The sequence below is a fragment of the Carcharodon carcharias genome, chromosome 20 (assembly GCF_017639515.1).
Source record: "Carcharodon carcharias isolate sCarCar2 chromosome 20, sCarCar2.pri, whole genome shotgun sequence".
Classification (NCBI taxonomy): Eukaryota; Metazoa; Chordata; class Chondrichthyes; order Lamniformes; family Lamnidae; genus Carcharodon; species Carcharodon carcharias.
This window is the reverse complement of record NC_054486.1, coordinates 40,654,876-40,677,336: the sequence shown is the minus strand read 5'-3', so window position 1 is coordinate 40,677,336 and position 22,461 is coordinate 40,654,876. Positions and strand designations below refer to the sequence as shown.

The 22,461-nt window shown below is 38.4% G+C and overlaps 1 protein-coding gene across 5 annotated transcripts in view; it reads left to right on the top strand.

The window, feature by feature from the left end:
* Positions 1–22,461, top strand: part of strn3 (striatin, calmodulin binding protein 3) — a 268,108-nt gene that overhangs the window by 828 nt on the left and 244,819 nt on the right. The gene's annotated exons all lie outside the window — the stretch shown is intronic.

Below are 22,461 nucleotides of genomic sequence, written 5' to 3'. Positions count from 1 at the left end.
AATCTAGGCAAATACATCTTGTTTTAAGCGATTCAGTCGAAATCCGGCAAATTGGGACTGACTACATCATTGGGCATTAGCGTAATTTAACAGTTGAATGACGAAATATGGTTTTAATAGCTGACTTTATCATGTTGATTTTGCAATTTCATTTTGAAGTTATTTTAAACAGGTGCATATTCTCCCAGCTTTACAGTAACAATGAAAGTCATGAAATAAAATGCAGGGTCTCAGTTAATCGTTTTGCGAGTTATTGACATTATACTACTTGATATCCACTTAAGTTAATTCCAACAACAACGTTATTTTGTAATGCACGATTTGTACGAACGATTGTCTGCCTTAGAGTAAACTTTTATAGCTTCAAGGGAGAGAGATTGTGTCATGTGTGAAAGAATGTCGACAATGTAAACATGGGGAGGCGTGCACTTCAAATTTTGAATACCAGTTCATGGGTTTGTAACTTATTTTTCGCCAGTTGCGTTTTAATGCAATACCTTACATGTAACATAGATTGTGCATAATGACTTCCTGTAATCAAATTCGATTTATATCTAGAATATCTCTCGTTGCAACTTATGTAACATTCACTATCTAAGCTCTGGTTAGGCCCCAACTAGAGTATTGTGTCGAGTTCTGGTTACCAACACTTTAGGATGTAGAAGAGATTTACCAGAATGGTTTCAGGGATAGATGATTTTAGCTAAAAAGTTAGGTTGAAAAAGCTGATTATAACAGGTTTGGATAAGGTAGATGAGAAAAACTGTTCCAATTAACTGATATTACAAGGACTAGGGAGCATAGATTGAATGTTTTGGGCAAGAGATGTGAATGTGAAGAACATTTTTTACACAACAAGCTAAAATGACCTGGAACACTCTGCCCATGAGGGTGGTGGAAGCAACAACAGTCAGTAATTTCAAATAGAAATTGGATGGATACTTGAAGGAAATAAACCTGTAGGGCTACAGGGATCTAGCAGGGGAATGGGGCTGATTTGATTGCCCCATGGAGAGCTAACATGGATTTGATGGCCTTATTGATCTCCTCCTGCACTGTAAATGACTATGAAAAGAAACTTGATGAAAGCTGTGGATTATTTTCATTATTAAAAAATATTCAGTAATTGCTGATTAACATGTACTTGGATATGGTTTCATCCCCTTGAGTCATTTACTATATGATTCACGTTAAAGACTTTGTATCCCTGTCCCATTGATTTTGCTATTAATACCGTTAAAAATACATTTCTAACCCATCTATATGTATTCCATGCATTTCACATTGCTATATTACACTGTACTTGTACTTTGTGGAAATGGAAAATTAAATCGTAGGATAATTGCAGCACAGAAGGTGCCCATTTGGCCCATTGAGCTTGTGTCAAAAACAAAAACAGAATTACCTGGAGAACTGTTGAAGGGTCATGAGGACTTGAAACGTCAACTCTTTGCTTCTCCGCCGATGCTGCCAGACCTGCTGAGTTTTTCCAGGTAATTCTGTTTTTGTTTTGGATTTCCAGCATCCGCAGTTTTTTGTTTTTATCTATGAGCTTGTGTCACCCCTCTCCAAGAGCAATTTAACTAGTCCCAGTCTACTGCCCTTTCCCTGTAGCCCTGCAAATCTTTCCTCTTAAGGCGCTTATCCAATTTCTTTTTGAATGCCACGACTAAATCTGCCCTCACCACACTGAGATGTTGCATTCCAAATCCTAAGCACTCAGTGCATAAAATAGCTTTTCTACATGTTGCCTTTGATTCTTTTGCCAATCACTTTAAATCTGTGCTGTCTGATTCTGACCCTTCCACAGTTTGTCTCTGTCTACTCTAGGTCCTTCATGATTTTGGAAATCTCTGTCAACTTACTCTCAACCTTCTCTTTTCTAACAAGCCTAGCTTCTCCAACTGATCCACAAATAGAATGGCATCATCCTTATTTTAGTACTGAATTATTGTTCCCATACTATTTTGAGAAGTTGGTGTTAAATTATTCTCACAAATATATTTTTCAGTATCCCTTTAAATATTATACTTTGAAATAGTAAGAAGTGTCACCTTAGCTGGGTGGCAGCACCTGCCTTTTAGTTTCCAGCCCCACTCCAGACTTTGACAGCCTAAGCAAGCAATTCATTGCAGTACTGAAGAAGTGCTGCATTGTTAGAGTTGCCATCTTTTGGATGATGTATTAAACTGAGGTCCACTGTACCTGTTTTGATCCCATGAATAATTTCACGTTACGATTTAAAGCTTAGAAGTTCTCCTGGCAAATCATTTATCCCTCAACCAACACTCAGAAATGGATTAACTAACAAGTCATGTTGGAGCTTGCATAGAAATTGGTTTGCAGAGTTTGCTCACATTATAGTGACTACACTTCAAAAATTACTTTGTGAAGTTTTTGAAATACCTTGAGGGCATAAATTCATTTAAGAAATGCTAGTTGTTCTTACTTTCTAATCGGAGGCATTGCTGACCTGACAAAGGACATCCTGAGAATGTGATAAGCATTTAATAGCAAGATATTCGTTTTTCTTTGCATTAATATTTAATGTTAGTGTTTTTTGGTATACGGTAGTGATTTCATTTTCAATCACCATTTAATCTCAATGTTTACTGTTGATTTGTTTGCCTGGATTCTTTAATAAAGTGAATATTTTATGAAGCAGACTCTGCCCTGAACCATTGATCTCAACCAGTAATTTAACTTTGCTGGATCTCAACCAGTAATTGTGATGCTGATTGCTAGATTTTCTTAAAACATTAAAAACGACATCATACAATTTCATTTATTTGTTTAGTCTTAGGGGCTAAATATTTATCCTTCCTCAGCTGAAAGCATTGATACTTCAGAAATATGATTTGATTGTTGGGGACTCCACACAGTGTCCATTATTCATGGGAGCAGGAACAAACCATTTACCTGCTTGATCCTGTTCTGCCATTCAGTGAGATCATGGTTGATCTTAACACCATCCACCTGCTTTGGCTCCATATCCTTCTCGAGCAAACATCTATTGATCTACAATTTACAATTATTAACTGAGCTAGCATATAGTTAGTGTTTGCCTGGATTGCATCGCAGACCTGATCCTGGCCTCACCTAACAATTGCTCTATAGTGATCAGGAGTCTGAGTCATGGCTATTTTTTCTGCCATTAGATAACCTTTTGGTGGCTGTTAAACTTGAGACCTTTATGGTTTGAATGGCTGTGAAAAGGTAACTTTTCCTTTGAACCATTGGGATTAATACAGCTTTTTCCTCTGAAACAAAAGAGTAATATAATCGGATAGATTTCAATGTTTCATTAATAAAAACAGTGTTGAAGGATATTTACTCCTGCATTATGCATGTCCTGTGTTTGCTTTTGTGTCACAAAACTGAGAAAAGCGCTAATCAACTATAGGAATACTGACATTTTAAGCATTGTTTATTATTTGAGAGAGGCCCATTGAGTTATTGATGCCAATTGTGATTTACAATTTAGGGATCCTTCATAAGTCTTTTCTCCATGTTATAAACAGTCAGTAAAAGTTTGTATCCCTTGGTCCTTCATTATACACAGAGTACACATAACCAAAGGAATGTGTATTATATGAGCTATAATTCTTCTTGAGTTTTCTGCCCAAAATTCACAGTGTCATTCTCCATCACAGATAGGGTAAGATCCAGAATCCACCCCAGCTGGCACCAATCTCATCTACGGTGGCTGTCCAGCCAACTGAGCCAAATGGCTCCCGAAGGAGTCCGAGTTGCTGTGGCAACATACAATTTTACATGCATTTTGTAGCCTGGAGCTGTGGATAGTGATGGCAGAGACTCCAATTTCTTTTCATTGGGCTGACCAAGAATCTCTCCTGCTCTTACTGCCTGCCATTGGCGTATTTGCAGGTTTATATTCAACCTGTTTGGCAGTGTTATGAACGCATCTTCCTTGGTCATCAAGTTCTGGAGTGGAACTTGAACCCAGAGCCTCTGGCTCAGAGGCAGAGACACTACCCACTGCATCACAAAAGTTATAATTACAGAAAAAATAACAAAGGCTGTTATAGATATTTTGTTATTTATGTTACTAATTCAGTTATATTCATTTTTTAAATTTTTCTTCCCCTTTTTAAAAAAACAGTTTGAGCAAATAATAAATCTATTTGCAAGGATAGCCAAACCAGAGTAAATTTTTTCAAAATCTGTTGTACATTTTTTTTTAACTATAGTTAATTATTTTCAAAATTATACTAAATTAACATTTCAAAACTTCTAAAGCTCAGTGTTAAATTTGACTTGAAACTAGATGGGGAATAAAAGAATAATTAGGTTTTGACCAGGTATAAAATAGATGGTCAAGAGAACAGTTTTTTGTTTTCGTTTCTTGAAAGTAGAATTGAAGAGAAAGTGGCATGAAGATTGGTAAGCTGTAGCCTCCCACTTGCTTAGCATTCTCATCCATAACCTTATTTTCCTTTGTTCAAAGTGCATCTATCTGCATTGCCAGTTAGTGGTGAGTAGTTAGATGAAAAAGACAATGTTGTAAATGAAGAGAATGCCTTCAAGATGAGTAACTGCAAAGATCAGTAATTGAGCTAAAGATGACTGGTATGTATTTGAAGTATTTTGATTTAGGAGTTGTGAGGAAGAGAGAGAACCTTATGGTTTTGATTGCATTTCTTGTATTTACTCATTTTAAAAAAAAATGCAACAGTAATTTCAATATATTTGTCTCTGGAAAATGCTGCAAGCTAACTATTCCAGAGTTCTTAAAAGCATTTTTCCCCTCCTTTTGTCTTTCCTTTGGTTCTCTGCAGAACATCCATTGGGCCTCAGAATGTTGGGAGGCTATAACTGTCTTGATTTAGGACTAATTCATCCTGAATCATCTGCAAAATGTTCATGATAGCACTTGCACCTGAGTGAGGCAATTTTTTTTACCTGAGCTGAAATGGGGAATCTCACTCGTTGAGAATTGACAAAACTTTGCACCAATAACGGCTCGTACTTTTGAATAACAAAGAGCCATGGGACACGAATCCAGTACCATCTGGCTTGAAGGCAGCTGTTCTGCTTCTACTGAATACTTGAATTTTTAATTATTTTTGTCTTAACATTAGAATTAACCATTCAATCTGTGAATGATTTAAATTATGGACAAGATTTAAATGAAACTTTGTATAGCATACAATTTACTTGTAATTTAAATGCTTCAATTCAGTGTTTTTTCACTCATTTCTCATTTTGCTTTGTTTCTTACATTCCTTAATTCAAATTGTTGGATAATTCAGTTCTTTGGAAGAAGTCTTAAATTATACAGTGGTGGTAACAGTCACAAAAATCTGTAGAATTTTCTACCATAGTTTATTTTAACATTGTTATAGACTGTTGTATTAATTGTTATTAATTGTTATTTATTAGTAATATATAATTATTATTGATATATACTAATATAATTTATATATAATAACTGTTAATTATTATTAACTGTTATATCAATTCTTTAAGTATTGGATTTGAGGGTATAATTGCTACCTGGATAATTTGCACTTAAAACTTTGTATCCAAAGATTAAATATTAACATTTATTTTTAAATCAAGCATTGTTTTTGTCCATCTCAAAGTCAAGCCTAGAATTTCAATGGAGCAGAAGGTCAGTGTTCATAATTAATAGTTGGTAGTTTCATTCTGCTGTTGAACTTAGTGTTGTGATATTTACCACTAACATTAGAGTTGTATAAAGAATATATATGGCAGTTATATGCATAGAAAAAATACAACTTGACATTAGGCACATTTGAGTAAGCCTAATTTGTTGATTTTAATTTTTAAACATAATTGTATTACCAATTTGGTTTGCACCATTCATCAATTTTACCATTATATTTGGGTTAAATGATTACTATCACATTTTACTGTGTGGTGACTTGTTGTGGCTCCTTGAACAAAGTACTGAGAAATTATTTCTGTGCCCAGTTGGTCTACATTTTATGTTGTGCTGCAAGTTGCTTATAATGCATTTTAATACGCCTAGTGTCTTAGAATGGCCACTGAAGGAGGCCATTCATCTCTGTATCCATGTCAATTCTCCGTAAGAGCAACTGTGCTAGTCCCACTCCCCACCCTTTCCATATAGCCCAGCAATTTATTCCTCTTCAGGTGCTTATCGAATTCCCTTTTAAAAGCCAGGATGGAATCTTATTTCCAGGCCAGCAGTTAGGCACACGTTTCTAATGTATTCAGAATCATGGAATTTTAATGGCTCAGAAGGAGGCCATTCAGCCCAGCATGTCTGCACCAGCTCTCCAAATGAGCATCATGACCTAGTGCCATTGCCCTGCCTTTTCCCCGTACCCTTGCACATTGTTTCTATTCAAATAATAATCTAATGTCCTCTTGAATGCCTTAATTGAACCTGCTACCACCACACTTCCAAGCAGTGCATTCCAGACCCGAACCACTCATTGTGTGAAAGTTTTTTCTCACATCACACTTTTTTCTTTTGCAAATCACTTTAAATCTATGTCCTCTCATTCTTGAGCCTTTTACAAGTGGGAACTGCTTCTCCCTATCTACTCTGTCCAGCACCTCATGATTTTGAACATCTCTATCAAATCTCCTCTCAGCCGCCTTCTCTCCAAGGAGAACAGTCCCAACCTCTTCAATCTAACCTCATAGCTGAAATTTCTCATCCCTGGAACCATTTTTGTAAACCTCTTCTGCACTCTCTCCAATGTGTTCATATCCTTCCTATAATATTGGTGCCCAGAACTGTACACAATATTCCAGCTGAGGTCTAACGAGTGTCTTATATAAATTCAGCGTAATCTCCCTGCTCTTGTACCCTAAGCCCCTATCAATAAAGCCCAGGATACTATATGCTTTATTAATTGCTCTCTCCACCTGTCCTGCCACCTATAATGATCTATGCACATTTTCACCCAAGTCTTTCTGCTCCTGCACCCCCTTCAGAATTTCACCCCTTATTTTATATTGTCTGTCCATGTTCTTCCTACCAAAATGCATCACCTCACACTTCTTAGCATTGAATTTCATCTGCCACCTACCTGTCCACTCCACCAATTTGTCTCCGTCCTCTTGAAGTTCCACACTGTCGTCCTCGCGATTCGTATCATCCACAGACTTTGAAATTGTCCCCTGCGCACCAAGATCTAGATCATTAATATATCAGGAAAAGCAAGGGTCCCAATATCTACCCCGGGGATCTCCACCACAAACCTTTCTCCAGCTTGAAAAATATCCATTAACCACTACTCTGATCTTTTCCTTTTATTGCAATATTTGTTTTTACCTTATGTTTTAATTATGCCCTTTAATTAAATTTTGCTATTAGACTTCAAAAGAATATTAGATGGAACAGGTTAAAGTTTTAGCAATCTGTCATTTTAGAAATTGAAGGTGCTGATTTTAAAAATAATTCACATAAACCATTAGTATGCAGTCTGTTTTCATGCTAATGTGATTAATTTGAAAATGTGTTCTTTTTGTTGAAATGTTACTGACAGTTACCAACTCAGACAGAACAATGGAGTCGAGTTATCAGTAGGGAGTTTCTGTTGTTAACTAAAGGTGTACGAATAATTGTGGAATTTTAACTGTGATGGGCTGGAATTTTCTGCCAAAGTAATGGTGAGGCTATTGGTGCTTGCTGTTATTTATGCATAAATGCATAATTCCCTTAACTTAAATTTTTCAGATTTTAAAAATGTCAGTTTTTAAATTTAAATGTTTTATTCCTTTTTCTTTCTACCTCTTGTCTCTCTGAATCCAGTCTTTTTATTTCTGTTTTTGTACCTAATTTGACATTGAATTTATACCCTTTAATTCACCCTTCTCCTCAGTTCCTGCTATGTTAATTTCTCAGAACTAAAATCTTGTTAGTTATGGAGATGTATTGTTAGCCTTGGTTTCCAAGAAACACAAGAAATGGGAGAAAGAGTAGACCATGTTGCCTGTCGAACCTGCTGCACCATTCAGTACAATCATGACTAACCTTGGGCTTCAATGCCACTTGTCCTCCTGCTTCCCATATTCTTTGATTCCCTACCAGACCAAAAATCTGTATCCCAGCCTTAAATGTAATCAATGATGGAGCATCCACAACTCTTTAGGGTAGAGAATTCCAAAGATTCACAACCCTTTGAGTAAAGTAATTTTTCCTCATCTCGGTCCTAAATGATCGGCCCCTTGTCCTGAGACTGTGCTCCGTGTCCTAGATTCTCTGACCAGTGGAAACAATCTCTCAGCATCTACCCTATCAAGCCCCTTCGGAATCTTTTATGTTTCAATGAGATCGCCTGTCATTCTTCTAAACTCCAGAGGATATAGTCCCAAATTACTTAGCTTCTCATCATCAGACATACCCTCATTCCAGGGACCAGCTTAGTGAACCTTTGCTGTATGGCAGAAGTATATCCTTCCTTAAGTATGGAGACTAAATCTGCATACGGTATTCCAGATGTAATCTCACCAAAACCTTGTACAGTTGTAGCAAGATGTCTTTATTCCTGTAGTCCAATCCCCTTGCGATAAGCCATCTGCCTTCCTAATGGAGTGTGTTTTTATATTTCTAGCTAGTTTACTATCACATTCTATTTTTTCCCCTTGTCAACTTTTAGGTAGCCCTTTGCTAGATTCTAAAACACTCCTAATCCTCAGACTTGCGATTGTATCTTACATTATAAGCCTCTTTTAATCTAATCCCACCCTTAACTTCCTGAGTGAGCCACAGATGGTGTTCAGTTTCATTGAACTCCTTGCTCAGTTTTGTTTTTCAATGGAACATATTTTTGTTGAAGATTTTGAATTGTTGTTTTAAAATGTTTCCCACTGTTCATTTGCCACCATAATTTTTCATCTATTTATCCAATTTACCTTAGCCAGCTCTCCCCTCATACCAATGTAATTGGTTTGTTTTCAGATTCTTGTTTGCGATTGGATTATGTCACTTTCAAGATTAACATGGAGTTCATCATTTCCCAGTGGATCTTAACCATGACATAACTAATTAATCCTGCCTTGTTAAATAATAGAGATCTAAGATAGCTTTATCCCGAGACGGTTCCACAGTGCAGGAAACTGTCATGAAAGCATTCTGTAAACTCATCTTCTAGACCACTATGTCACAGTCTATATGAAGATTAAAGTTGCCCACAATTATTAGATTGCCTTTGTTACAAGCTCCAATAATTTCTTATTCAATCTCTGCGTGATATAGCTACTGTTAAGGGGGCATATAAAGTGCTCCCACCAAAGTTTCCTGACTCTTGCTATTCCTAATTTCCGCCTATATTGATTCTACTTCCACAACAAAAACAGAAATACCTGGAAAAACGCAGCAGGTCTGGCAGCATTGGCGGAGAAGAGCAAAGTTGACTATTGAAGTTCTGTTGAAGGGTCATTAGGACTCGAAACGTCAATTTTGCTCTTCTCTGCTGATGCTGTCAGACCTGCTGAGTTTTTCCAGGTATTTCTGTTTTTGTTTTGGATTTCCAGCATCCGCAGTTTTTTGTTTTTAATCTTTGATTCTACTTCTCCCTAATGTCCTTGTGTCATCCTTTACTATCAGGGCTACCCTTCCCCTTTGCCATTGTCTCTTATTCCAAAACTTATCCTGGAATATTTATTTCCCAACCTTGATCCCTTGCAACCATGTTTCTGTTATGGTGGTTAAATCTAAGCCACTTACCTCTATTTGTGCTACTAGTTCATCTATCTTCTTGCAGATGCTTCGTGCATGCAGATAAAGAGCCTTTAGTTTCATTTTTTTATTTCTGTTTCCTACAATGACGTTATTTGCTGATATACAATTTAAGTTAAACTCTTTGTCCCACCCTGCTTGTCTTAACCACACCGCTACACTTCTGTTGCCTCAACCTTTCTCTTTAGATTTCTAAATCACCCTTCACTTGAACAACCTCTTGCTCTCCCACCCACATTTATTTAAAGGCCTGTCTACAGCCCTAGTTATACGGCTGACCAGAATACTGGACCCAGCCTGGTTCAAGTGTAGGCCATCCTATTGGAATAGCTAATTTTTCCCTGAGTACTGATGCCAGTGCCTCATGATTTGAAACCCCTTCTTCCATAGCAGTCTTTGAGCCACATGTCCAATTCCATAATCTTGATCCTATGCCAATTGGTGCATGACTTGGCTGACAGTTTAGAGGTGATTACCTTTGATGTTCTGCATTTTAATTTGGATGCTAACTCCTCAAATGCTCTTGACAGAACATCATTCCTGGTTTCACTTACATTATTGGTTCCCACATGGACCCTGACAATTGGATCCTCCCCCTCCCACTCCCAAGTTCCTCTCCAGATCCAAGAGGATGCCCTGCTAGAACAAATTCTGGCATTGGCAGGCAACACAACCTTCGGAGCTTTGGTCGTGGCTGAAGAGAAAAATATCTATTCCTGCACTATACTGTGTCCTGTCACCACCAATTCCTTTTTACTTCTCCGACTTGAATGGCATTCTTCACCATGATGCCATGGTAAGTCTGCTCATCCACTCTGCAGTCCTTTCTCTTATCCATACAGGTTGCAAGCATGTTGGACCTCTTGGACAAAGTCAGGGCTGAGGTTTCTCCATCACTACATACTGGCTCCCCATACCTGCCTGACTCTCAGTTGCACCCTCCAATGTCCATTGATCAACCCCAAAGTTCTGCCTCACTTAAGGGGTGTGTCTGCCTCCTGGAACAAAGTGTCCAGGGAACTCTTCCCCCTCCCTGATGCCTTGCAATGTCTGCAACTCAGATTCCAGCTGAGCAATTTTAAGCTAAAGGCTGCACAAATTGCAGACACTTATTGCAGATATGGTTGCCTGGGATTACAGTGCATTCCACAGACTCCCGCATGCTGCAGTCACGGCACACCACCATCCCTGACATGTCTATCTAACCTTATTTATTTAATCAGCCAATTAGTTATTAATTTTCACAGCTAAGGTAATAGAAAGTTACACTGTCCTATCTTGGACACAAAGGAAGAAGACTCACCAGCCACTGGAGGCTGAAAAAAGATAGCAAAAGGAGCACTTCCTTCCTCCTTGGCACTGAATTCCCATATGAATAAATTCCTGACTTTGCACTCGATCTGTCACACTCTGCCATAGTCTCCTCTCCGTGTATCCCCTTACTTCAGGTCTAGATGCCTGTTTCCCTTGCCACGTCATTATCTGATAGCACTTTCTGGGCAGCTTTGTGGACACAATGTTTGGAACTCAAGGATGCAATGACAAGTAAGTGGCTAATGCTGTTAGATGCCCTGCTGGAACAAATTTTGGCTGATTAATCCAACTTCACTGTGCCATTTTTCCCATCTGCAACCCACATTACCAGTACATAGTACTGTTCAAAAATGTTGAAACAGGAGAACAAAAGTAAGATGTACAAAAATGATAGAAGCAGGAATATGTAAAGTAGTTCAAAGTCTTATTTTGCTTTTTCTGCGCAAAGCTCAAATTTTTCAGAGAGAAACAGAATAAACGTTTCAGGTCCTTGACCTTTTCAGCATTTTCTGTTTTTATTTCAGATTTGCAGCATCTGCTGTATTTTGCTTTTGTGCTCAAATTCTTTTTACTTGCTGTCTGAATTAAGACCTTTTCTCAAGTACGCCCTAGTCAAGTGATCGATTTAGGCGACCTTTGTCAGAGTCCCATTAATACTTTGCTGTAACTAATGGTTCGGAGTGTTGATACGTTTGCGTGGTGTGACTTGTCTTCTGATTTTATTACTTTCTCTGTTATTGTGGGTTTGGCTGAGATTGTGAACTTGTGTGGGAAATCAGTGGAAAATCTTGCATTCTTTCAATGTTACTTGAGATGCTACTATTTATTGCATTTATAAAAAAAAAGCAAGAACTGTCTGAGTATAGCAACAAATGACTACTTAGATCAATGCGTGCCAGAGAAATTATGTGATAATACTGTTGTGGTTTCACAAGGAAGTAATATTCCATTGTGAATGGAATTATGTATCTAGAAATTAATTTTAGTACAACCAAGGAAGTACTGTTGAAATGTTACTGTAATGTAAAAATATATATATTTTCGGAGGCATATCTGTTTGGGGGCTCAGCAGCACATGCTTGGGAAAGGTGGAAGGAGAGAAGAGGAGGATCAGTGGGTAGCCATTGTCAGGTGCTTATGGAAAAATTGATGTTAATCAAACTTCTAATTTTGCAAAGCAGACTTGCTACCAATTTTTTCAGATATCCAAAATAAAACACTTTTCGTGGTTCATCTATATTTCATTTGTTTTAGTTTTGGAGAGGTAGAACAAATGCAATTGAAAATAATTGAAACATAAGTACAGTAGTATCTCAAGTAACACTGAGGGGATGCAAGATTTCCTGATTTCCCACACAGTGAGCTCACAACCTCAGCCAAACCCGCAATAACAGAGAAAGTAATAAATCAGAAGATCAGTTACACCAAGCAAATATATCAACACTACCAACCATTATTTAGAGCAAAGCATTAATGGGACTCTGACAAAGAGTCACTGATCACTGGCCTACTCCAGCTCCAGAGTCTTATTAATGTTCCTATAATGAAATTCTGTATCTAGTGCAAGGAATAAAACGTTGGTTACGAAAAACATGAGGAATGGCTCCTCTACTACTGTTGAAATCAGGAACCATTTGAAATGCAGTCTATGAAAAGCTAACTAATAAAATCTAAAATAAATACAAAATGCTGGAAATATTCAGATCAGGCAGCATTTATGGGGAGAAAAATTGAACCTTTCAGGCTGATAATGTTTTTCCAGCATTTTCTCTTTATTTCAGATTTACTGCATATGCAGTATTTTGCTTTTCTAATAAAATCTAAGTTAGGCTATTGTTTACTTTTTGAAATTATACTTGCAGTTTTGACATTCATTTTCAATTGTGATTAAGAAATTGCTACGGTCCCCAGGAGCACCTATAACATAAAATAACTGAACTTCCCAAACGACCCTAATGAAAGAAACCAATTGATAAGATTTCAATTTTTAAAACTTTTACTGTATCCATGAAACAGAATCAATATAAATTAAGCACAACTTAACTGGCAAATTTTGTTCAGCAGAAACCATGCATTAAAACCATGATTTACACTCTAAATAGTTTATGCAACATAAACATTTCTCAGATTTCTTCACTAGTCCCTTCAGCGTATTTGGCATTAATCTCAGCTACAAAGTCATTCAAAACTAGGAGTCTCACAGGTAGGTTTCTTTATTCACACAGGAGTTAGGCCAGAAGCCCCATCTGGTGACAGTAGCTTTGCCAGCCCTGAGTTCCAGGGGTACAGTGTCCATCAAAAGGTACACCTTTCTGGACCCTTCACAGCACTGCTTCTGGGATCAGCCTTTTTTGTTGTCTTCTCCATGACTTTCCACCTTAGCTGTCATACATTCACAGCTTCTCTATCCCCACTGAACTGTTCTGCTGTAAAGCTGAAAACCTCCCTAGAGCTCTGCATTTTCTGGCCATTGACTGAAATATGACCCTTTAGCTTTGCCTATACTTCTCACTTAGCTTCTGTTTCCCTAGCAACCTAGGAGACTGGCTGATTTCTCAGGAGTCGATGTCACAGCCTAGAATTCCAATTTACAACTCCCTCCCCAGAAAATTTGGACTTCTGTTTTAGGTAGGGGAATGCCTAAAAAAAAAACAGACTTTGAAACAGTCAATGCAGACAATAAGTTGTGGACTACTGATTTCATCACAAATTGATAAAACGTTGATTTGTTTCCATGATTTTTTATACAATATTTTCCCTAACATGTATTAATCATGTAATTACATGTAATAATTAGCAGTACTATTTACTGTGTTTTGATGCCATATACATCTTGATGTTTATTAAACTTTTATACGAAAATTCTTTTCTCTTTTGTCAGACAGCCAAGTTCAAATAGAGTTGTTTAGCCTCCTTGGGTGCAGTAGCTTGTCGCTTGGCTGTGAAAGACGGCAAGTAATGCCTTTATAGATCTAGGTCTATACTGAGACCCAAGGTATTCAGACAATTTCTGAATACTTTGAGCACTGAAGAGTGGGATGATTTGAAGGTGTCAAAGCTTTATACTTAAAGCTGTAACTCCTGATTTGTTCTGGACTGTCCTTTTTGCTTTGAAAATTAAACTAAAAACATTTCAATAATGGCCATTTCTGTTATTTTTAGCAAATGTAATTCAGAGTACACATTATGCACAGGTAAATTAGTATTTCTGAATTTCGTTCACATTATATTTTGTTACAGTATTTGTTCAGAGACCCCAGTTTGTTTTACAGAGAACGTGAAACAGTATCCCTGGAAAAGGTTTTGATTTTTGTATTGATTAGCACTTCGAAAAGAATTGGCTAAATGATTATGAATAGCACTGTAGATCATATGGGCATGTATAATTTGGAATGATTAATAGCTGGATGGATTATAGTGAGCTCTTGGATTTTGGTGCTGTGCTATGAAGAAAGACAGCAGATTGAAGCTGAATAATGCTCAGTGCAAGATTTGCTTTTGGTGGGAAAGGAGAATTTTGTATTACTTTTCCTTAGCAAATTCACTAACTCTGGTGCAAAGGATTGTACAGCTATCTGAGTGTTTCTCACATGTCGGTGCAGACTTGATGGGCCGAAGGGCCATCACTGCAAAAGTGAGTGGTGCATGTTTTGTGGATGCTGATTCAGTTGAAATTTTCAAGATTAAGATTGACGTAATTTTGTTAGGTAAGCATATCAAGTTAGGTGATTATAGAGCAAATGCAGCAAGATCCTCTGAATGGCCGCCTCGTGCTGTAAGGAACATATCTTTTTATTTTCTGTTGGAGTGTGGTTTAAAGTTACAGTGGCAGCAGTTTGAAAGACATGTCCCCCTGGAAAAGGATGAGAGATATATACAGTGTTGCAGTCCTGGAGCAGAATGTGCCATGAAAGGCAGGATGGTGCCAGAAAGGAGTCCTGGATCAAGGAAGCTGCCTGATAACATTTTTATTGGCTTTTAACCAGGTGACCAAGGTTTGCGTGAAGAGCAGGGGAGCTGAATAGCTCCTAGCCTGAAAGGAACAAAACCTAAAACCTCTTTTTCCTGTGTGTGGAAGATTCCAGTAATTCCACAATAATAGCCAGTTGGTTTTTCTCCTCATATCTCCACAACCTGCTCTCTCTGAAAACCCCTCGTGAGTTCAACAAATGTCAGATGGGTTCCTTCTCTCTGTCCTAAACTTTAATTGATAAGCCTCAAGAACGAGCCTAGGAACAAGCTCATGAGCATTAGTATTGCCTTTTTAACTGTTTCATAAGCTGAAGACTGTTCTTCCGAAAGTAACATAAACATCCATAGCTTTACTCATCAGGACACTTTATAGCAGAAGAGTCGAGCCCTTTGGCCACATCAGTGTTGTAGTGACTTTTCCAAATGATAAATATCTCTCAAGTCCATCCTCTGTAAGTTTAGGCACTTGGCAAAGATTCCTGGTTAAGTCAGACATCGGAATGAAACTTCCCTTCTCATCCAAAATACTAGACTGTCTTTCATCCTGTAACCTAAACTTTTCTTTCGCCAGTTCGTGTTTTGAGTTCTTGGTCTCTTTAAAATTCTATTTCCCTTTCCTTACCTCTTTCCTCTCTTGCAATAAATATGTGCGCTGAACAAATATAATAATGATTCTGAACAATATGAGATTCCATCACAAACTCAGTGCAACATTTTTAACCCATCTTAATCCTTTTACCGTGGCTTTCTCTCTGATAGGTTTTTAAAACACAATCATACTCTGGAAGGCAGTTCCTTTTTATCTGGATCTGGCTGCATAGGTCTTGGCTCAGGTCTATGGTATATTCCTACCAATGTGACCTCCTGGTCCAAGTATAGGCATTGCTGATGGTGACATGCTATGACCCACCAGACAGACGACACTCCCATGGCACCTATTCTGTAGCTGGACTGAGCTATTTGGTCCTGCCCCATTCTTTACAAATTCTTCTTTTCCTGTCTTAAAAATACAGAACTGAGTTCTCTGGTTAAACACAACAGACTGGATGTCTGCAGCCTTCAGGTTAGCTTCTCTCACATTTTTTCCTTTGGAACATAGCTCCACCCTCAGCAATTTTCTCAATAGCAACCTAATGTTTTCTTGCTTCTAAAAGGTCAAGCATGGTTTGTAAACTCACAGGCATACTAAATCAAACAGTAAACAAACCCCAATTCACCTTTCTGAAACCAAACTCTACATCCTTAACCCTTTATATAATCCAGAATAGAGACAGTTATACCAATGTGCATTTATGTCCAACCTCTTAATTTAGTAAGAAAATTTTCTTCCTTGTTTGTTGAAAGACCTTGTACCAATGAATAGATTATTAACACACCAGTGTGAGAACAGTAAAATTGATCATGCGCCACTGTTTTATCCCTTTGGTTTACATCGGGCCTACTCCTGGGGCAATTGCTCAGCTCATTTTTTTCGTGATATTAGAAGCATTTCATTCTTTGGCCAGCCCACTATTTAAATGCCACTCTCACCATTTCATGGATCTTCTGTGTTAATTAAATACTTATTGCAAATTCAGATATTTTCTAAGCTTTTGTTCGGTTATGATTTTTGCAATGATATTGGGTGCTGATTTCTGATTTTTGGAATGCATTTTAGACCTTTCTCATGCTTGTGTTGTGATAGAGCTATCCAGGCATAGACTCTGGCACATCCTCATATTCAGTTAATGCTGCTGCTTGTGATGAAGATATGTGACATCCTTCCTTTTCATCCAGGACTAACGTTTGCATTGCCTTATGAATGCACATGATTTTAAGAATGCTATTACAGATTAATATATTTTAAGTAGCTCCCCAGGTTAATATACTAAGAGGCTTTCTAGGACACAGTGATTTTTAATTGATACTTATGCAGGGTACTCTGGAACCAGGTTGCAGGAGAGCTCAAAGTCGATTAGGTAATTGAACACAAGTCTGACTTCTCTGGGAAACGGTACAAATTGTAACTTGCCACCAGGATTATTCCTATCAAAGGACAAATCAGTAGTTTCTTAAAACAGGGCCTGAATTGCATGTTTAGAGCATTTTGAAACTTTGCTTTGCATGTTGCATGGCTGGTGCAAACTCAGTCTATCAGGAAAATATAATTTTCAAAATGTTATGAGAATTCATTGTAAGGTAGGGGTGTATGTGTGAGTTAATTGAATTAAAGGCTGCTGGTCTGAAGGCTTTGATGCATCAGAAGAGAAGCTAAGTTTGAAATGTTAAATAGGTAAACATGGCTGAAGTTTTAGAATGTTGGGTGTAAAGAGAAAATTTGCATTTTTAGATAAACCAGAGTAATTTGAATTTCAAGAAGTGGTGAAATGTTACACTTAGCAAGAAGTAGCCAAACAGTGTTTATTTTTCCCAAAGCTTACTTATAAAATTGGTACTATGAAAGATTTTTATTGTTAGAAAGGTAGAGTTGAAAAGACATATTGGGATAATGTGATTTACATTAGAAAGGAAGAAACTTGTATAAAAAAGATGAGGTTATGTGTAAGAGGAAGGCATTCTAAGATCTAACAAGTGTGAAAAGCCTCCGGCCTCTAAGCCTCAAGTTACCATCTACATGAACTGAAGTGAAGAAAACTGAGTTTGAATTCAACTATTCAGGGCATCGTGTTACTTTGCCTGGATCTTTTAAAATCTGTGTATTGTACTATTGCCTTAATGGAGTATAACTGGGAGTTAGATTAACTAAGGGAGCTAGGAGTTATCATAGTAGTAATTTGTAAACCTATGTATGTGGTTAAAAAATTTTTTATTAATAAAGGTTTAATGTACTTTCGTAAGGAACTTATAAGACTCTTATTACTACTGAATTCAAGACAGGCATCTCAAGATAAATACAAATTGTAAAATAGTTGTGGCAGTTGTTTCAAGTTTCCCTTTGGGATTTATACAGCTTAGCATTTACCATCCACTGTGCCATAAGTCCTACGAACATAAGAAATGGGAGCAGGAGTAGGCCATATGATGCTCGAGTCTGCTTTGCCAATAAATAAGATAATGACTGATCCTTGACTTCAACTCCCATTCCTGCCCAATTCCCATATCCCTTGATTTCCTTAGAATCCAAAAAAGTCTATTAATCTCGGCCTTGAACGTACTCAGTGACTGCACATCCATAGTCCTCTGGGGTAGAGAATTCCAAAGATTCACAAACCTCTGTGAGAAGAGATTTCTCCTCATCTCAGTCTGAAATGGCCATCACCTTATCCTGCGACTACGTGCCAATGTTCTAGACTCTTCAGTCGGGTGAAACCGTCTTTCAGTGTCCCTCGGTCAAAATCTTGGAACTTCCTCCGTAGCAGCATTATTGGTGTACCTGCACCACATAGACTGCAGCATTAAAGAAGGCAGCTCGTTGTCTCCTTCTCAAGCACAATTAAGGATGGGCAATAAATGCTGGCCTGCTGATGATACCTCATGTATCTCATGAATGAAAAATGAAATGGCCTCTCTGCATACGTAATGTCAAGCCATCTCAGAATCTTATGTTTCAATGAGCTTGCCACCCACTCATTTAAACTTCTGAGACTATAGTCATGTTCTGTTGGATCTTTCCTCACAGTACAATCCTGTCATCTCAGGAATCAATACAGTGAACTTTAGTTGTACTTCACTCTAAGGTAAGCATGTCCTTCCTTGGGTGCAAGGATGAAAACTATATATAGGACTCCAGACGTGGTCTCACCAAAATCCTGTACAATTCTGGAAATGATCCAGTATTCTGTTTTTCCATTCTTCCTACCAAAATTAATAACCTTACATGTCCCCAGATCGCACTCCAACTACTATCTTCCTGCCTAGCATTTTCCAGGTGAAATTCTTTGAGGGTTGAGTGTCTTTGGAATTCTCTTTCTCAAAAGGCGGTGGAAGCAGAGCCTTTGAATATTTTTAAGGCAGAGCTAGATAGATTCTTGATTAACAAGGGGCTGAAAAGTTATCGGGGGTAGGCAGGAATTGGGGTTGAGGTTACATTCAGATCAGCCATGAACTTATTGAATGACGGAGCAGGCTTGAGGGGCCGACTGGCCTACTCCTGCTCCTAATTCGTACGTTCGTATGTACGTATTTACTTAAACCTATCTTTATGCCTTTGCGGACTGTGATCTCTCCTCAGAGTTTACTGGCCCATCTAGATTTCTATTGTCAGCAAAGTTAGATGAAGGGCCGTGATGTATCTAAGCCATTAATGTAGTAACTGAGCCCTCAGCTCTGTTTTTTGAGGCACTTCACTAGTCATAGCCTGCCAACCTGGAAATGACCCTTTAACCCTCCTACTGTTTGTTTTTTGCTCTTTAACCAATCCTCAATCCATGGGAATGTATAGCCCCAATTCCAAGAGCCCTTATCATGTACAACAGCCTATTTTACTTTATTAAATGTCTTTGATAATCCAAATATGCTGCATCCACTGATTCCTCTTTACTATACTAGTTTGTCAAACATTATTTCCCTTTCATGAAACCATGCCTTAGTAATATCATAATTTTAATAAATGCACTGTTACCAATTCCTTAATAATAGATTCTAGCATTTTCCAGATAAATGATGTCAGGGTAACTGGTCTGTAGCTCGCTGCTTTCTTTCTTTCTTCCTCCTTACTTGAAGAGCATTGTTACATTTTCTACCTCCTATCCATTGGGACCATTCCCAAATTTAGGGAATTTTGGAACATGACATCTCTGCGGCTACCTGTTTTAGAATCCCAGGATGTAGACTGCCGGGTCCTGGGAATTTGTTGGCTTTCCATCCCATTCGTTTCTTCAAAACTTTTTCTTCACCAATAATAATTACTTTTAAGCTCCTCACTCTCGGGATTCTTGATTCCCAACTATTTCTGGTATGTTTTTGTCTTCCACTTTGAAGACAGAAAATTCTTGTTTTCCTCATTCCCCACTATAATTTCTCTTGTTTCAGTCTCTGCATGGCCCATGTTCAATCTTGCTACTCTTTTCACATAGTAGTAAAAGCTCTTAGAATTTTATTTCTGGCTAGTTTACTCTGATTCTGTATTCTCCCTCTTGTGAATTTTTGATCACCTTTTGTATCTATAACTGTCCCAATCCTCAAGCTGACAACTCTTAACAATATTTTAAGCCCTTTCTTTTAATTCAATACCTCTTCAGCTAGGCACAGATGAAACTTTTTTCCTCTGGAGCTTTTAATTCTCAATGGAATGCAGATTTGTTGAGAATATTTCTTTAAATGCTCAACATTGCTCATTTACTATCACACATTTTGATATAATTCCTCAATCTACTTTAACCAACTCATTCCTCATCCCTATGCAATTGGTTTTATTTAGGTTCAGTTCTTTTGTTTAGACTTATACATGTCACTCTCAAATTCATTGTGAAATTTCATATCATGATCATTTTCCCAGAAGGCTCCTTAATAAAAGATTACGAATTTAACCAGTTACATTACACAAAACAAGGTCTAAAATAGCAACTTCCCTAGTTGGTTCTATGACAGTGTTCTAGGAAACTCTTAAATGCATTTCATGAACTTGGCCCCCAAACTACTTTAGCCAATTTGATTTGTCCAGTCTATGTGAAGATTGAAATCCCCATGATTATATTATTTCCTTTGTTACCAGTTTTTTTTTGTTTGATTATCATTAGATCCAATGGTGTAGCTACTGTGAGGGGGTCTATAAGCTACTCGCACCAGTGTTTTCTCATCTTTGTTATTTCTTAGCTCCACTCATGTTGATTATACTTCCTGCTCTTCCCAGTGAAGATCCTTCTTGACTATAGTTCTTTTGTCATCCTTTATGATCAGGGATATTCTGCCTACTTTCTATTTTCTATCTTTTTGAGACATCCAAGTATCCTGGAATATTTAGTTCCCAGTCTTAGTCACCATGCAATCTCGTCTCTCATTACTTAAACCCATTTATCTTTATTTGTGCCAATAATTCATCCAGCTTGTAATATTCATTCAGATAAATTGTCTTCGTTTTGAACTTTTCCCTGATTTGACCTTATTCATTGACGTGCTATTACCGTTAAACTGTTTGTCTCTTCCTGTCACATTCTGTTTATTTTTTACCTAAATTGCTACACTGTTCTGTGATCTTGACTTGTCTCTTTAGATTTTTAAATTTCCTCTCACTTGAATCCCCTCCCCCCGCCACCTGTTTAGTTTAAAGCCCTATCTACAGCCCTGGTTATGCAATTTACCAGGCTACTAGTTACAATCTGGTGTTAAGTGAAGCCTGTCCCAGTAGAACAACTCCTTCTTTCCTCAGTCCTGGTGCCAGTGCCCCATGAATCAAAACCCCTGTCTCCTACACCACACTTTGAGCCACACAGTTTACTCTCTGATCTATTTGGCCTAATACACAATCATTGGAACTGCAGTTCACGTTGCAGAGAAAAGTATCTACCTCTCAGCTACACTGTCTTGATGCTACACATTCCTTTTCTTCTCTGCAACCCCTTCTCTCTCCATTTGAATGATCTCCTGTGCCAGTTTGGTCAGTTTGCTCATCCACCCCTGCAGGCTTATGCACTCATTCACACAGGTAGCAAGAACCTTGTATTTGTTGGATAAGGGAATAAAGACCTAGTTACTAAGCCATAAAAGCCCTATCAACTGCAGCAATATTAACTTCAAGCTCCAAAGAAATCATGACACGAACGATACGATATCCCAAGTAATCATTTAAGCAATGATTAGTGGACTTCCACAGTGATGAATGAGTTAATACATGAAACACCTGCCAGATGAGGGAGATTTCAGTTTCATAATCAGGGTCTGAACTTCCTCGGAGTGGCAGTCAGAGTTAGACTGCCACTCCACTCCTTTCTTAGTTGAGATTTTTTTCCATCTTGTCTTTCCCAATCTTCCATCTCAGACCGGGCAAGATCTGGGCAGTGCAGCATGCCCATGGAGCCTAGCATCGAATGCAGCTCTATCGGATGCAAGGAGGCCACCCCATTTTTTATGGCACTAGCAGCCATAAACCAGGTAAATTTAAAGGTCTAGCCAAGTTTAAAAGTCCTCGACAGGCCAGGGAGAAGGTAAGTATGTAGGAATTGGGGATAGGGTGGGTGGGCGAGTCGAGCCTTGTGGGGGTGGGGGTGGTGGTGGTGGCGGCAGCGACAGGTTGGGTCTTTTGGGGGTGAAGGTAAGAGATGAGCCTGGTTGGGGGGGGGGGAACGCTGAGAGTCAGGGCTGGCCAGGGGGAGGGGGTGAGAGTCAGACCTGGCCTGGGGGTGGGGGGGTGATGGGTCCCCGTAGGGGTGGGGGAATTCCCGTCGGTTGGGAAGTTGGAGTTGGGGGTGTCCAGACGCGGGTGGAGGGAGACTCCTGTGGGGGATCGGCAGGGAGATGGGGGAGTCCCGTGGGGTGGGTAGTTGGGGCGGGAGAGAGGGGAGACCCTTGGGAGTTTGTGGTTGGGCTGGTCCCTT